General features: G+C 45.5%; 1 protein-coding gene across 1 annotated transcript in view; it reads left to right on the top strand.

Annotated features, from left to right (window-relative positions):
• Positions 1-17,656, top strand: part of CDH11 (cadherin 11) — a 150,788-nt gene that overhangs the window by 64,260 nt on the left and 68,872 nt on the right. The window contains exon 2 of the mRNA XM_069548936.1: positions 720-848. The gene's annotated coding sequence lies outside the window, so the exon portion shown is untranslated. The remainder of the gene's footprint in view (positions 1-719; positions 849-17,656) is intronic.

Here is a 17,656-nt window from a genome sequence, read left to right as displayed (position 1 = left end):
ATGGAACAGCTGCTCTGGGCTAGGAAAAGTGGTAGACACTTGGGGAGATATGAAGATGAATCAGACCAGCATCCAGGCAGAACACAGCCCCCACACACAGAAACTCCAGAATGTGATGTGGAGCAGGAGGGGGAACACAGAGGAATGTAGTCCTGATAAAGAATTGCAGCTCTGTCAGCGCAGCGCTCTGCTCTGCCAGCGCGGGGATGACATCTCCTATCACGACCGCCACCGCTGTCACCCTTTGCCCTTGAGTCTGTCACTCCACCAGGATTTGACAGCACCAGGGTGGTGCTTCTCTCTTTAGAAGGGAGGAAACTGGCTTTGGAGGCCAGTAAAATGCGGATTCTATCAGCAACTGACTCTACGATTTCCTATCTCCCCCACAGGTTTGTTGTTAGTGCTAGAGCAAATACGTATAAAGTATGTAGCATAGTATAAGACTTTGGCTATATGACTGCTTTTATCTTTGTTATCAAAGAACTGAATGCGTAACGTTCATCGAACCATCCTGTGGTACCTCTACATTTATGACAAGTTTTTCCCACTTTGCACACCATTGTGATCATTTATTTACATCTCTCACTTTATACAGGGACCCTTATTGTCAAAGAGAAAAGTGTGTCCTATGCAACTGTGTACCCCCAGTGTTTAGGAGAGTATCATTCTCTTGATTCATGTCACCTCCAGGTTACTAATGATCCTTTCACTTCTTGCAGAAATCGCTGTAATATTCAGCTCAGAGGTCTCCTGACGATCCTTCCACTTGCCATTTGTTGAATGACCAATCAGATGGGTGGAGTTTTGTGTTACAGAAACTGGCAGCAAGTATCCAATGGGTGAAGAAGGTAAGATGAACCAGCATTACTGAGTGTATCAAATGTTACTCTATTTGCGGGGACGGAAATGATGGTTTCCAGGCCCATCCCACAAATGTGCCTGCCCTCACAGATCCCAAGTAGAATTTGACAGGGCAGTAATCCTGGGCTTTGAGGAATGTGATTATTCCTGTTATTATTGGGTTATCTTTATGGAGCACCTATTATGTCCCTGTTCAAAGATGATGATAGTTTTTTGTTTGGGGTGTTCTTCTTTTTGGACCATAGAAGATTCATAGGAGATAGAAGGAACTAAAAGGGTTATATAATTCCTTAGCAAAAACTTGGCTGGAGAGACTAACACGACTACCATGTTGTTCTTTATCCCCTTTTCTTCTTTTGAAAGAATTCTTTAAATGTGTACAAGGTGGCTTACCTCCCGCAAGGAAAAGACATTGCTAGGAGGCTGAATCTTTGAGCTCTCAAAAGACAGAGCACTAGATCCTAAGCTGGGAGACTGACTTCAGCTCCAAACCTGGCTCCATCGTTCACTGTCTGTGCCCCTGGGTTAACAAACTCTTCTCAGGGCCACGAAGGTGGTTGAGTCCAGAGTAACTAATGGTCCTTAAGTTTTCGGATTCTATGGATACATTCACCTCCTTTATCAGCTCACTAGTAACTGAAGCTATTTTTATAGGATGTTGAAATATTCAGATGAAACTTTAAGAATTCATTCTAGCAGCATGACTTGCCACACGGTACTATCTTAGACTCACCCTTGCATGTGTCCATGTGAAATGACACTAATCTCACCGTGAGTGTCCACCAAGTGACTTAGATGCAGAGGCCAAATGCAAGTCATGATCTTTCCCCCCTAAACCTTTACCTTGTCCTGTGCGCCACATTTCAGTGCCAGCATCAAAATTCACTGAATCTGAAACATGAGTGCATCCTATATACCTCTTATCTCCAAGAGTAATTGATTCCGATTGGTTTACTCTCTGATTATCTCTGAAACACTTTATTCTCTCTACCCACACTGCCACCATCAAATGCAAGCCAGAGTCCCTTTCTTCAAGATTCTGCTGCAGTTGCCACCTAACAGATCTTTATGCCTCCAGAGCTACTTTTCCCTCTGCCAACTCCAGCATGATCCATCTTTCATACATATCCTGAACAGTGTCCCTAAATCCAGATAGTATGTTGCTTTGCTACTAATCCTTTCACTTTGAGGCATCTGAATTCCTTCTCAAGCTTTCAGGACCCTCTAGTAATGGGCCCACTGTTCTGCTGTTTAGACCCCCACTCAGCTGTTGTCTCTGCACACCTGGCCTTCACTGTGCTCATCCACTCTATGTCTCCTCCAAGGCACGACCTTTATTTCACAGAGCCCAGTGATCTCCCTTTCCTCACAAGCTACCTTTTACTCATTTTGCTTGCACCTCACTACCTCTAAGGATTTCTTTCTGATTGCTGAAGACTGAGCTATGGGTGTCTCCCGGGCTTTAGTCATCAAGATTATTACCATTTACTGTGATTCCCACATGGGTTGTAATTGTCTGTTTAAGGTATCTGTCTTCCTTGTCAGACCTGGAGGTTCTTGAGGATTGGCTTTATTTTGGGACCACCGGGTTCCTGGTTGTAAGCACTATTCTGGCCCCAAGTAGGTTCTCAATAAATATTTACTAAACATATGAATAGAGACTTTAAGATAAGAAAGGGGCCCTGATGTTACCACACAGAGAAAAGTCACAACACTGGCAGCTAACAGGTGTTGAGTGCTTATGCTATGTCAGGAACATAAGGTCTTTAAAGGTATCATTTCCCTTAATCTTTGCAAAAACCTACTGTGATAGGCACTATTAATATCTAAGACTTTATAAATGAGAAAACTGAATTTTAGAAAAGATAAGTAACTTGCCTATGGCCATATTGCCGTACTTTTCTTTTAATCTTTGGAAGTTTGACTTTAGCCAGAGCTTTTATCTTCGAGCACTCCTCTCTTTTGTTTTCCCCATGAGTGAATCTGGCCCATTATGGACAAAAGACATGTCCTCTATGGCAGGCTGAAGACTTTTTCTGCAGCCCACACAAGCTGTTTTTACTTAGATGGTCAGCCCCTGTGACTGGGACGTGTAAATCTTTGGTGATTTTCCAGATGTTTTTCACTCATGTTTTAATGTGGGTTTGTTTGGGGACAAAATTTCAATTTGGGGAGCCCTCCCCCATCTGCTTCTCTCACGTTCTGGTTGACATTTGTCATGGGAATAAACCACTGAATGAAAACACTCTTAGTGGAGGCAGGGCCATACTTCCCTGCAAATGTACCAATATGATTTGGAAATTATGTGGCTGGCTCCTCTCACATTAGCATATTTCGCTCTGAAGCCTGGCTCAGCAGAGGAAACGCATCCCTCCTGTGGAAATGCCTGTGAATGACGATCATCTCATTTCTGCCAAGCCAAATAGGTCTCTTCATTTCAGCAGCCCTTAGAATTTTTCAGTAGGACATGCAACTGACATTTCCTATTTTTCTTGAAAATACTGACAATTAGAATGAGGTATCAGTGGAACAGAGTCAGAAGTTAAATAGAAAGTACTTCAGTTTAATTTATCTTCTAGGAAATTGTTTAGGTTTTTTTCTTCCACTTTGAAATTAAGAACAGCCTGTTTCTAAGCGTTCTGCATTGCTTTTATTCCAAGGAGAGGAAGGTAAACTATCCTGATGTTTGCAGCACCCTTAAAAAAACACAGCGTGGTACAGATGGAACAGTCCTTAACAGTCCTTTGATCTTTCAGAACAATCTTCTTGTTTTAGACAAAGGATTTTTTTTTTTTTTGCCTAGAGAGAGGAAAGGGTTTATTCATGATCATACTATAAGGTTTTGGAAGAACAAAATGAAACTAACCTACAACTTTGGCTCAAGACTCAGATTCTTGATCCTCAATCCGTTCATGATGCCAGCATTTCTTAAACAGATGCCTATGATGTACTGGGACACAGGCAGGGATAAAGTAGCTTTCATTTTCTTCAAGGAGCTTACAGTCAAGGAGCTCTGTATAAAGTACCCAGAATCCTAATAGGAAGAGAAAAGAGGGATATGGGGGTTGCATAGAGAGAGAGAAACATGTTTTACAAATGGTGGTGAAGTGGTTTGGACTTACAGGATCAGCTCTCCAGCTGACTTCTACGGAAATCCACTTGAACTTCTGTTCTTGGTACATCTGACTGACTTAGACATCTTCCCAGAGCAGGGGAGGGGTGACCTAAGCAGCTATAGGACAGAGCTTCCCGGCCGTGCTATTTCACTGAGCTTTCAGTAGGGCAGTGGGGCACAGATAGAATGTCTTAAAGTGAAAAATAATTGCTCTTAGACTCATGAAAAGTGTACACACATTGAGACCCTCCTGACTGATTACTCAGCAGGGGCTGTTCTGTCACAGGTCACTGATTCTCTTTCATTTGCATAAAAATCTTGAAAAGCTGCTTGGAGTGGGGGCAACTCACCTGTGCTGGAGCATCCTCCAGGCTCTGCACTGTCCCTGACAGTTTGAAATGTTGGCAGCCTGCCTCCTAACCCCCTCTGCCTGCTGGGTCTGTCTGTGAAGGCATTTCCTATTTTGGGATGTAGGCCACTGTGGAGAAAGAGGCCGAGTTTCTGTCTGTGGCTGGTGCCATGAGAATCATAAACAGACAGTCAGTTCAGTTGCTGACTCCTTTGCAGATCTTCAGTGTGCATTGTGTGACTGTCACTGACATGATCAACCAAGAGTTAGGAAGCTCCCGTGTGCCAGGCAGTGGAAATGTCCTACCTTTGCCAGAATCAGTACTGAAAGGACAAACTTCAACTGAAGTTGTGGTTCTCTGATCTTGCTTTATTTTAGGACTGATGAATACAATGCAGAGACCTTCCTGATCAGAACAGTGAGAGCTGATCAGTGAGATGCCCGTATGCAAACACTGGGCTACGTGATTTACGTTCATTGTCTTGTGTGACATCACCAGTGCTTTGGTATGTGCCGTCGTCCTGCTTCTTTTATGATGAGGATGCTGAGGTTCGGAGAGCTTAATGAACTCGTCGAGGGCCATACAGTGAACTCTGTGTAGAGTCGGGGCCTCCACGCCCCCGTGCAGTACCGTAGTGCCCCCAGTGTGTCTCTTCTGAGTCTTTGGTATCGGGCTTTCTGATCTTAACCAAGTTGGAGGGCGGGGTTCTATTACAGTTCTTTTGGTGGTCATGTCCTAAATCTCCATGTGGGCCAAGTGCTTCTGGCTAATACAGCAGCATGCTGCTGAATGTGTGTACTGAGTGAGGGACAACCCATGGGGAGAGGAAAAAAGAATCCCAAATGTGTTCATTCATAAATCATCTCTTGGAAAGCATTCCTGTTTTAGGCCGTGGATGAGGTGCAGCTACAACAAATGAACCCGATGCATCTGTATCTACACAACAGTTGTATCAAAGCCATGTCTTTAAAGAGCACCCCTTCTTCTGATGGAGACAGGCCAGCAGACAATAACCATGGTGTAGAGTGTTTTGGAGGTAGCTCCATGGGTTTGTAGGAGCTCAGAGGGACAGACTCTGATAGAGGGAATCAGCAAAGGCTTCAGGGAATAGATGACTTGTGGGCTGAGATATGAAGCATAAGTCAGGATTTACCATGAGACAATCACGAAGGATTTTTTAAACAAACAGAACAATGCAGAGGTTCTTGAGCCCAAATTTTCATGACTAGGTGTTTGTTTATGTATATAGTAAAAGTGGAAGTCGCTCAGTCGTGTCCTACTCTTTGCAACCCCATGAGCTATACAGTCCATGGAATTCTCCAGGCCAAAATACTGGAGTGGGTAGCCTAACCCTTCTCCAGCAGATGTCCTGACCCAGGAATCAAACCCAGGGGTCTCCTGCATTGCAGGTGGATTCTTTACCAACTGAGCTATCAGGGAAGCCCAACTGTGTACATATATACATGCCTATATATATATATATATATATACACTCAAAGATACATATATGCAAAAATATATAAATATAAATAGACAAGACAGTTACAAGGTCTATAGAAAATTAAGTATCCTCCAATCCTATCTTCTAGTCCCTCCCTCCTTTTGTGGAGGCAACTCCTAGTTTCAGTTCTCTGTGTGACCGTTCAGAGAGTTTCCAAGTAGTCATGAAGCTACAACCACACGCGCCCATGCGCTTGTTTCCTGTGCATTTGTATACACTGGCAGCACCCAGCTGTAAGCACTAGTATGTACACTGTTCTGCACTTTATATATTTTGATTAAAAAAGAGAACTTTAAATAGTCCCTCTTGTTTTTGTTGCTTGTTCTCTGATTTTAAACTATTTTTAGTTTTAAAACATTTCAAACCTACAGAAAAGCTGCAAAAATATTATAGTACAATTAATTCCTATAAACCTTTCATCTAGAGTCATTGATTTTTTTAAAAACATCATATTACTCACATTCCATGCAACAACTGTATGAATTTAATGCCTGACCGAGATACAGCTTGGACATCAGTTACCCAGACACCTAGGTGAGCTTCCTATCTCCCCTCAGCACTTATTTAGTAAGATGACCAAGATGTACTTGAAACCAAGAACACATTCCTGTCTGTGTCCTTTTCCCTGAGATTCCAGAAATAGCAAATGCACCATCAGGATGGAGACAGCAGGAAGGGCCCTTCTTTTGGCCATGGACTGCCCATCTGATGCTCATCTTTGGGAAAGGATCAGTTCCCGTCTCACTGAGCACTGGAGTCTCTGCCAGGTGACCGCACTCTCTACACACTTGCCTTCAGGACCCAGGGATCCAGGATGGGAGCAGACAGTCCCATTGAAATCTAATCACTTCGTTTCCGACAACCAGTCATTTAGATAGTGTGACTTTTCTTTTTTGCTTGTCGGCGTCAGCACGGCAGCTCAAAGGCTGGTGTAGGATTCCCTCCTTTCAAAGATCAAAGCGCTTGAGCTGCTCAGGTTTATCTGTGCATTTCCTCTGTGCATTTCATGGCAAGAAATAGTTTGTACTCCATGTGAGAGGGACTTTGAATACTGTGACAGACGGTAAGTAATCCAAGAAGACAGAGTGATATATGGCTTTGCAGTCAAGTGCTCTGGGCCCAGGGGGATTATTTTCAGGGATTCATTCATTCTCTCATCAAATAATTCTTGAAAGACACCGTGACATTCTTTCATGCTTTGCAAGACCTAGGCATGCTGTGTGCAGGCCGGGCGCTCAGTGTCTGTAGGGTGATAGATGAATCTGGCCTGAAGAAAACAGGTGAACCTGAGAGGGATGGGGTGGAATCTCCAGGGAATGACTTCCTGGCCATTCAGTAACTGATTCATTCATACATCAGACACATTTACTGACTGCTTGTTGTTGCTCAGTTGCTCAATCATGTCCGGCTCTTTTGTGACCCCATGGACTATAGCCCGCCAGGCTCCTCTGTCCATGGGATTTTCCAGGCAAGAATACTGGAGTGGGTAGCCATTTCCTCCTTCAGGAGATCTTCCTGACCCAGGGACTGAACCTGCATCTCCTGCATTGGCAGGTGGATTCTTTACCACTGAGCCCCCCGGGAAGCCCTGTGCTAAATCTACACATGCGTCTGTGAGTCACTGCACTTCCTGTTCTCATGGACTCATGTGCCAGTGATGGGGCTCCCCGACCCCATTCTAAGTCTACCTGTTTCCTTCAGTTGGGTCCATTAGGCAGGTTCAGCTGCTTCCAGAATGTTTCAGGACGAAAATCAGGCCACTGCCCGACAGCCCTCCCAGCTCCACGTGCTTTCTAAGCCAGAGACTCATCGTTTCCTCTGGAGGCCACTAACCCAAATTACCCTGTGCCCTGTGGGGGCCTCAGAGCTCAAGGCAGTTTGAGAGAGCAGAGAAGGAAGGGTAACAGGACGAAATCTGCCACCAACTAATCGTGTCTGCTGAGGGTCTAGAAGACTGCGACTGGACGCTTGGCAGACGCCTCTGTGTGGAAGCTTCAGAAAAAAACATGGAGGGGCCGTGAGTTCATCTTCTCAGGGGGCTCTGAATTTTAGACTCTAAGCACCATTGGAAATGATGTTAGGTTGCCATAGCAACCATTTTTGTTGAAAGAAAACGGATGTTTAAAAGTTTGGCCACACACTTGCAAGGACTAGTGAGAAAGAACCTCTCTAAAGGAATGTCTGGCAAGTTTCCTTAAGGATCACATTTCTGTTCATAAATGATGGTATTTTGGACTTCTCGACACTCCCAATCTCTCTTCAGAATTTCCACTTGAGAAATGGACTCAGGAAGATTGTTATTCATTGCCCCTAAACCATTTACATCATGCTTTGGGCAAAGAAAAGGCCTTGGACTCTTGCATGGCCTCACTCCTGTCCAGGGCTTGTGCCAGACCCCACAGTGGCAGGGAGCAGCCTGTGCTCACATGGAGAGGGCCAGGGTAACTGTGACTGGGTTCGTGGGAGCCCATCCAGCTCCCTGATCTCTTCCCCAGTCCTTTTCTGCCGCGCTTCAGAAGAATGGGTTTTTCTAAAGTCTAAACTGTATGGAGTTCCTTTCAGTGAAAAGCCCCAAGCTTCAGAAGTCTGTGGCCCTTAGCAGGATAAGCTGTAGGGTCCTTTGCCTGGCTCCTAAGACTGACGTGATCCAGCTGCCACCCCCTCCCATCTCCTGAAACCTCATTCCCTCCTCCCAGTTAACTCTCCATCTGTACCATGTTGCCGGGAGTCCTGCCTATCGTGATGCTTAACCCTCCATTCTCTTGGGCTGGTTCTCCTTCTCAGGCTCCATTTGTCTGAAGAGGTTGAGAAGGACCCTATCTTCCAGCTGGGGTTCTGGACCGGAGTCCTTGGTTCCTTAGGGGTCTTGATATGTCTTCACGCGCATCTTTGCCTTTATGAGCTCTTTTTTTTTTCTATTAAAAAAAAACTTAAATACTGTATTTATGATTGCTTTGGTATGAAGATGAATATAAACTTTAACCTCAAAGATCAGTTTTTCTTCCAACTTGAAAAGAAACTGAAACATTCCTGTGAGCCCCTAGAAATATTGTGGACTGCAGGCACTCTGTCTAATGAGGAGCCCTGGGGGCTGGGCCCTTTCTCTTCCCTTAGCCTCAGTCTCTTCACACGCCTGATTCTTCACTATTTAGCGTCTTTCCTGACATCACCACCTGTAAAGCCACACCCAATGCTTTGTATTCGTTATTTCATCCTGCTGTCTTATCCCTCACAGGAATCATCCTAATGTGTGAATATCATGTCTATTTCCCTCCATGGTTTACTTGTTTATTGTCTGATTCCCCCGTGAGAGTCTAAGCCCCCTGAGGTTCAGAGATGTGGTCTGCCTCACCCACTCCTATATCCTCAACATCAAGAGCAATGTGGTCCAGGCTAATTGTAGCTTAGTCAATAGTTCCTGACTGAATGACTTCAGCCAATACCTAATTCTTGAACGTTTCTCTTATGGGTTGGCAGGAAGATGATGGTGGGTGGCCAGCCTTAGAAAATCGTGTGGGGCCGAGGGCTGGAGTGTGGGCCTCTCCGTATCGCTGGCTTGTTCAGAATCTTCAAGCCTCTCTCCTCTGCTCCTCATATTCTCTCCCCACTCTGGGCTCCTCCTGGGCCATCATTCAGATTTGAGTGACACTGGTTCCCAGAGCACTCCTCTCTGAGGATGCCAACAGCTGCATAATGGCTTTCCCGCATGTGCATCTGTGCATTAACACAGGCCTTTCGGGCCTGCGCTGGCTTGCCTGACCCTTCTCCCGCCAGGAAAGAATGTGCATCTGTAATACTCTGGAAAATTGGGGCTGACATGTAGCTTGGTACCCAAAGTGGTTTCACTCAAGCAAACATAGAATAATAGCCATGCACTTAAATGCTTGAGCGGATATCAATTGGAAGAACGTTCCAATAATCCGTGTTTATGAAGCCCATAGTATGAATTTTCGAAATAGCACTTAAACCCCACTTTATTCTTGACAAATGATGTTTGTAGCTGTTGAGATATTTTTATTCAATTATGTGCCGGTGTTGTGGGGAGAAGGTTTCTGACAATAGCAAAGACATAAGCCATTTTTATTGTGCCTCTATCACTATTCCCATTGCTAAACTCGACTGGACAGTTCATTAAGATGAAAAATTAACAGCACATGCTTTGGGGAGAATAATCATGGAACATGACAGCTTGTGCAGGCATTGGCATTCAGAGAAGCAGACAGATGACAAACGTGCTGGTCTTCTGAAGAAGCGGTGATCGGTCAGTCGGTCGTGAGCCAGGCATTTACCGAGCGCCTACGTGTGTGTTCATCCCTGAGCTGAGGTGCTGGGGGAAAGAGAGTGCAGGCAACACGGCCTTTGCACTCCAAGAACATACCATCACGCTGGGTAGGCTGGGCAGATTTCAGCTGTCAACCTGGAAGCACCAGAGGGGTGTACATCAAATGCCTAACACTTTGGTGCTGACTGTAAATTGAGGAGTAATTCATTGTGGATGTCGGTGAAGATTTTTTACACCTTAAGGAAGAACAGGATGTTAAATAGGAAACTTTATTTTAAACATAATAGCTGCTAGTGGCTATAATTTTGTTTTGGGGAATTGATGAAATGTTCTAGAAATAGATATGTGTGGATTGATGTACAACTTGGAAGATTTACTAAAAACACTGAACTATGTATTCTTTACAAGGGTAGACTTTATGTGAATTATATCTCAGGAAAGCTATTATTTTTTAAGTGTTAAATTTCAGTAAATCTTCTATACGTTCAGAGAGAGTTGACCATAGTTCCAAAAGAAAGAAAGGATGAGACAGACTAGCATGGATAGGAAGGAAGCACATACCCGTTTTTCAGATAAGCCAATGAAGAGTCAGATCAGTTTGTCCTTTGCCCATGAAGCCACAGTAAATAGTCAGGCCACGACTTCACTTCTAGCCCTTGTTGGCTCCAGTGTTTAGATGCTTCCCCCACCACACTGCTGGTGCCCAGAAACAAACCAGCTCCTGCAAATAGCACAGAACAGTGACTTCCCTCTGCAGAGCACCATCGCCTCTCTCTTCTCTCCTCTGTTCTCACGGCATCCCTGTGAGAGTGACTGGTACGGGCGTGCCTCCATCTGTGGAGGTGGGGTGTGTCTAAGGAGAAGGAGACCACGTCTGCTCTCCAGTCAGCATAAAGAACCCTGGATTCTCTTCTCCAGGCATTCAGGGTGCTTCCGCCTCTACTTAGGGCTCGGTCTCTCCCTGGACCTGTATATGCATCCCGTTTCTCCAGTGCAAGCAGAATTTCTAAGTGAAACCATAGAGATGTGGGATCCACAGATATTTAGAAACAAGGCCTGGAATTGGGTGTCCTGTGAGTGTGACATAGAAGTCAGTGCTGTTCTTTGGAAAGAGCGGATACACGTTTCTACTGTAAAGCACATGTCTAGATTAAAGTCACTTACATCGTTATCTCCCCTGCAGTTCATAAGAGAGCTTTTGATGTCATTCTCAGCTTACTAGTGTAAATAATGGCTCGCATTCTCATCCTGTTGGACAGGATGGAAACCTGACTCGGCATTTATAAATACTGCTGCACTGCATTTACTTTCATGGGGACATTTTCTCCCCCAGCAGACACTGGAATAAACAGCATCCTGGGAAACAGCTGGTGGGGGAATCACGATGCATTAACCTAAGCAGCGAGATCAAAACAAAAGCTCTGTTTGCGATCTCCCGCCAGAGCCCACATCCCGGCAGTCCCCACTGTTCAGCTGCGTTCAGGATGCGTAAATAAAATAAGATCTTTGCAGAGTGAAAAGGAGCTGAGCTTTAGGAAAAGGGTGTGTTTGTCAAGCAGCAGAATCCTCTTTCCCAATTTCATTACAGTTTTCTTAGCTTTTAAAGAAGTTAAAAGAATTTTTTAAAAATAAAAGATTAATACTTCCTGAAATATACCCCTGTCTGTTTCAGAGGGTTTGCTTTTTTCCCCTCATTGAAGGGTCTGGACTGGTGGCCTGACTCAGGGCTGGGAATGCCCGGGTTCTAATCTTGTTTCATGCTGGAGAGAGACTGCTCTGGGCGCCTCTTTACTAATTTGTCAAATGTGGTCAACAGTGGTGTGATTATTGTAATCGCCCAATGATCAGCATCTACTCTGTAGGGATTTTGTGACAGTGGCTGGTGGTATTACCCCTAAAGCACTTAGAACAATGCCTGTCATGTGAAGAGGGCTTCCTCAATAGGACTCAGGGTGGAGGTGATGGTAGTGTCTGAGTCGATACAGTTCAAAATATCCAGGTATTTCCAGATCGGGTCCATGTAGACAGAAATCTGCAGTGGTTGATGGAATCCAGATCATAGTCAGGTTTGTATAGCACATGCATGCAGGCTTACCCTGGAGGCCTGGCACGCTCTCCAACTGGCCTGAGTGTTAGCCTGTGAAGGTCGCAAAGTTAGTTCCCATGGATGGGGTGCTCCTCTTTGCAGAAGGATAGTGCTAATTAAAGTGCCCCAGAAAATACAGGACAGCAGTGCCTGGGTCAGGGGCGAGAGGGGCGTGGGGGCGGGGGCGGTGTCACTAAAGTGACCTGGGTTGGAATTTCGGGTATCCCTCTAACTGTGACTTTGAACAGAACAGTAACTCTCCTGTGCTCATGACTCGTTGTTTCTGTTTTTAATGGAAACAAAACAGACCGTCTTCCAGGGTTGAAGAAGGACTTGCATGATTAAATTGTGAGACTGTACGTTCTTCCTCCTTCCCCAACAAGAGGCAGCTCAGTAAGAGGAGCAGGAGTGATGGCCTCCCCCTTCCCCCCACCCAGGCATCATCTCAGCTCCCTTGTGAACTGACTACTGCGACTTCTGCCAAGAGCTTTAACTCCACAAAGCATCCACTTTCTCATCTGTTAAAAGGGTGTATAGATTCCTGTTGCTGCTGTAACAAACTGCCACAAACCTAGTGGCTTAAAACAACCCAACTTTATTGTCTTACAGGTTTGGAGATGAGCAGCCCAGCATGGGTCCTGCGGGCTAGAATCGAATTGTCAAATTGTCGATAGGACTGCATTCCTTCTGGAGATCTGAGGGAAGAACCTCATTTTTCGTCTTTTTCGGATCTGGGGAGGCCTCTTGCACCCCTCGGCTCATGGCCTCTTCTTCTGTCTTCAGAATTCATCACCCCCTCCTCTGCTCCTCTAACCCATTCTCTCTGCCTCTGTCCTTCCTGCCTCTCTTGTATAACGACTCTTGATTACATCAAGTCCACGTGAATAATCCAGGATGCTATGCCCATCTCAAGACCTTTACTTTAACCACTTCTGCAGAGTCTTCTTTTCTGTACAACTCAATGCATTCATAGGTTCTGAGAATTAGCACGTGGACATTTTTGTGAAACCCGAGCATTGTTTGCACTCAGGGCAACTGCAAGGATAGGATGAGATAATGCGTGTAAAACACTGAGCACGATTCCCAGCTCATAGGAATAACTCCCTAAATGTGTCTTCTCCTGCTCAGAATCACTGATAATGACATTTGCTTGCATACCTCCCAGAGACAGCTAGGGACTGCCACAGTTGTAACTGCCCTGCTCTGCATGCTGGAAGGACAGTGGCCTTGTTTGGCAGTGACTGGAGGCTTCCACTTATCTCAGCCCTGGAAGGAAGCCAGTCTTCAGAGACAGTTCTATCTGAACAATGCTCCCTCCAATAGTGTTAGCCTGGCCAAGTTTCACCTCTTTCTAAGTGTCCTCTTTCTTATTGCAAACTGAGGTTAGGAGGAGGGACTTGGCTCAGGAGCTCTGGGGTTCAGTGGCTCTTCTGCTGAAAATCTATAGACTATAAGAAATGGTCACACGTGAGCCCCCAAAGGTGCAGGTTGATGTTAAGGGATGTTCTCTGGCTTTTCAGGGAAAACCGCGCATTGCAAAACAACAGCAATAAAAACAGCTCTCGTCTTCTCCTGCCTTTCATGAGCCTTCAGGAGCGTTCCTAACTGGGTGCTCCTGGCTCAGGTTGGGCCATGTGATAGGGCAGACAGGAGCCTGGCACTGGGCACTTTCTGTAATGAGTGGATCCCAGACAAGTGAGGATCTGAGCTCAGGATTCTACGCTTAAGGTGAGGGTGGTGGTGGTGAATTCTATTTAGAAGATACATCAGTCATGGATACAGTGTTGAGGAGGAAAAAAGCAGAAAGAGGAAGATGCCTACTAGGTGTCAGATACTTAAGGGTGCTCTCTTTGTATCACTGAATGCCAATCACTTGGCCCTGGGTAAGGGGAGCGTTTTTATCTTCCTTTTTCAAATGAGAAAACAGAGCCTGAGAAAGATTGACTAATTTGCCTGAGGCCTCACAGCTGGCAAGTGTCTGGAGAAGGAAGCTGAATGAATACTTCAGATTCCAAAAACGGGGCTTCTTAGCTGTAGCAGGGCGCCTGCCTCAGCCCTGGTGGTCCACTTTCCCGGATGCACATCACACTCTGTGAGATGACTTGGTGAGAACCGGTGGTCTCCACTCTCCCTCCCTAGTGGTCAGAAAGCCAAGGCCGCGGTATATTTCACTCCATCATTTCCTTTTACCCAAACTCCCTGAGAAAAACATCTCCATCAGCCCTGTTGTCTCCTTTTCAGCCTTCTGTCTTGCTACCTCAGATCCCTTTTTTCCGAGTTATTTTAGGAGAAGTTGAGTGATGGCAGTTTGCAAACAAGTTGAGACTCCACATCTGAGGGACCCACGTAGCCTTCAGAGCTCACATCCCCGCACACATTGGAAGCTGTCTTGGGAGAGTACTGGAAGTTTGTCAGAATAATCCAGAGATAAGAGGGGCAGGCAGTGAGGAGGTCCTGCCACTTAATGGGGGCTGTGGTGAGCTGTGACTTGTGACTTTGATGAGGTGGGTCTGCGTGTCTTCTGTGACTCGGAAGCCGTCTCCATAAGGATATCTGGATGCATGCATTCAGGTGGTTGGGCTTCCCTGATAACACAGTTGGTAAAGAATCTGCCAGCAATGCTGGAGACCCCAGTTTGGTTCCTGGGTCAGAAAGATCCTCTGGAGAAAGAAAAGGCTGCCCATTCCAGTATTCTTGGGCTTCCCTTGTGGCTCATCTGAAAAGAATCCACCTGCAATGCAGGAGACCTGGATTTGATCCCTGGGTTGGGAAGATCCCTTGGAGATGGGAAAGGCTACCCACTCCAATATTCTGGCCTGGAGAGTTCCATGGACTGTATAGTCCATGGGGTCACACAGAGTTGGACACAACTGAGTGACTTTCACTTTCATTCAGGTGTTTACACAGAGTTAAACTCTTTAATTGAAAACCACAGTCCGTACAGAGGAGGAACGCAGCAGCAGGCACCTACCAAGTGGGTGCAGTATCAGATCCAGTGCCTCTAAGAGTCCTGAGCAGAATGAAGCCAACACTTGAATCAAACACAGATCTAGCCTTGAATCTGACCTGGTGCAAAGTGCGGTGAAAGTCAGAAGGCTCTGGGGGTGGGAAAAAAAGAAATAGATCCTATGTTTTGTTTTTTTTTCTCTCTACAAGAAAGGCTATACTAATTGAGCAATCCTTAAAGTTGAATTGTTAAAAGCCAGGCCTCTAAGATCAGATGGTCAGGGTGGTATTAGTTATGTGACCTTCAGTGAGTCATTTTACCTTTCAGAGTTTACATGTTTTCCCCTATAAAATGGGGTTGTTTTGCTAACTTGTGTCTGACTCTTTGTGACCCCATGGACTGCAGCATCCCAGGCTTCCCTGTCTTTCATTATCTCTCAAAGTTTGCTCAAACTCATGTCTGTTGAGTCAGTGATGCCATCCAACAATATCATCCTCTGCTGCCCCCTTCTCTGTCCTCAATCTTTCCCAGCATCAGAATCTTTTCCAATGAATTGGCTCTTCGCAGCAGGTAGGCAAAGTATTGGAGCTTCAGCGTCAGCATCAGTCTTTCCAATGAATACTCAGGGTTGATTTCCTTTAGGATTGACTGATTTGATCTTCTGGGAGTCCAAGGACTCTCAAGGGTCTTCTCCAGGTTCCTCTGTCCATGGAATACTCCAGGCAAGAATACTGGAATGGGTAGCCATTCCCTTCTCCAAGGGATATTCCCAAGCCAGGGATCAAACCCGGGTCTACTGCATTGCAGGCTGATTCTTTACCATCTGAGCCACCAGGGAAGCCCTATAAAATGGGGAGAACAGTAGTATAAACCCACAGGGTTGTGTGCAGATTATCAAAATAAAGCATGCACGCAGAGTGCTGGGCTCGATATTCAGCATGGAGTAAGCACCCCGGGATTGTGAGCCCCCTCATCACCAGCTGCTGTTAATCAGCTCTGTCTTGGATGAGAAGAAGGCCAATTGGGAGCTGATTTTGGAAACTCTGTTCGCCCTCAGGGAAATTCTTTCCTTTCTTCGAGCAGGATTTTCAGCCTAAGCCCTAGCAGATAGCAGCCTTCACCGTCACTGTATCTCTGCACATTAAAGAGTCTGACTTATCCTTTCACTCTCCATCAATTAAACGAGGATAATAATAACCCTTACTTTTGTTGGATGATGTGTAACACGAGCTAATGTGTGTGAAAGCCCTTTGTAAGTTACAAAGTGCTCCAAAGTATGAATTATTATTGTGATTGCTCTACTCCAGGCATCTCATAAACAATGCAGAAAATTAAGGAGGAGAACCACTGCTATTCAGAAAGCATTTATGCCTCTTTAAGTGTGTGGCTATAAACTATGGGCAGATGGATTTGACACTGCAGTCTTCAGTACCACTGAACTGTCAGTAACTGCTCAGTGCCAGCAACGTTCTAGCAGGGGCGACACCTCAGATGCCAGCAAGCAGTGGAGCACGATGGTCAGCGGGGGCAGTTCTGTGATTCCACTGGGTTTGAACAGCAGCCACTGCTGTGCTTTGTGACTTTGCCCAGAATCACCAAGGGACTCCTGAACCTCACTTCCCTCGTTTGGGAGATATGGATAGTATTTTCACCTCATGAGTGGCTGTGAAGAGTAAATAAGATAATGATCGTAAGGCTCTGGACATTACCTAGTGCGGTAATGTGGAGGACTTAGACTGTCCCTCAGGACTTCCCTGGTAGCTTAGTGGCTTGCAGCACAAGCTGGGTGGCTTAAACAACAGAAATTTATTGCCTCACAGTTTGGGAGCCCCAAAGTCCAAAATCAGCGTGCTGGCAGAGTGCGCTTCTTCTTGAGGCCTGGCAGGGAGACTCTGTGCCCACCTTTCTCCTAGCTTCTGGTGGCCTTGGGCAGTTTTTGGCTTATTGGTGGTGTTTCCCAGAATCCGAATGTCCTCTTCTAATAAGGAAGATCGTCCTTATGAGAGACTATCCTGATGACTTTATCATCATCTTAACTTGATCATCTGCAAGGACCCTGTTTGCAAGTACAATCACCTTTCCTTTATAGGTCCTGGGAGTCGGGAGTCGAGCCTTTGTTAGGGAAACATAGTTCGGGCTATAATACCTCTAAGCTTATTACTAGGGTTACCACTTAAGACACAAATGTGTCCACTCTAAGTCTTTTTCTCACAAACTTAGGCAACAAGTATTCATTGACTGCTACCCCTGTGCCCAATATCAAGCTACCGACTGGAGATAGGAAGATGAACAAAACACATGTGACCCCCATTGTCATGGAGCATTGATGATGCACTCTTAGAGAATTTCAGTCCTAGACACTCACAGTCCTACAGCTAAGCCCTTTTATCAGTAATTCCAAATGGCTCATCTTAGCGGATAAGTGAATGTTAGTGGCAAAGAATCTGCCTGCAACGCAGGAGATGCAGGTTCGATCACTGGGTTGGGAAGATCCCCTGGAAAAGGAAATGACAA

The sequence above is a fragment of the Ovis canadensis genome, chromosome 14, assembly GCF_042477335.2.
Source record: "Ovis canadensis isolate MfBH-ARS-UI-01 breed Bighorn chromosome 14, ARS-UI_OviCan_v2, whole genome shotgun sequence".
In the NCBI taxonomy this organism is placed as follows: domain Eukaryota; kingdom Metazoa; phylum Chordata; class Mammalia; order Artiodactyla; family Bovidae; genus Ovis; species Ovis canadensis.
The sequence above is the reverse complement of the archived record's forward strand: the minus strand, read 5'-3'. Positions and strand labels throughout refer to the sequence as shown.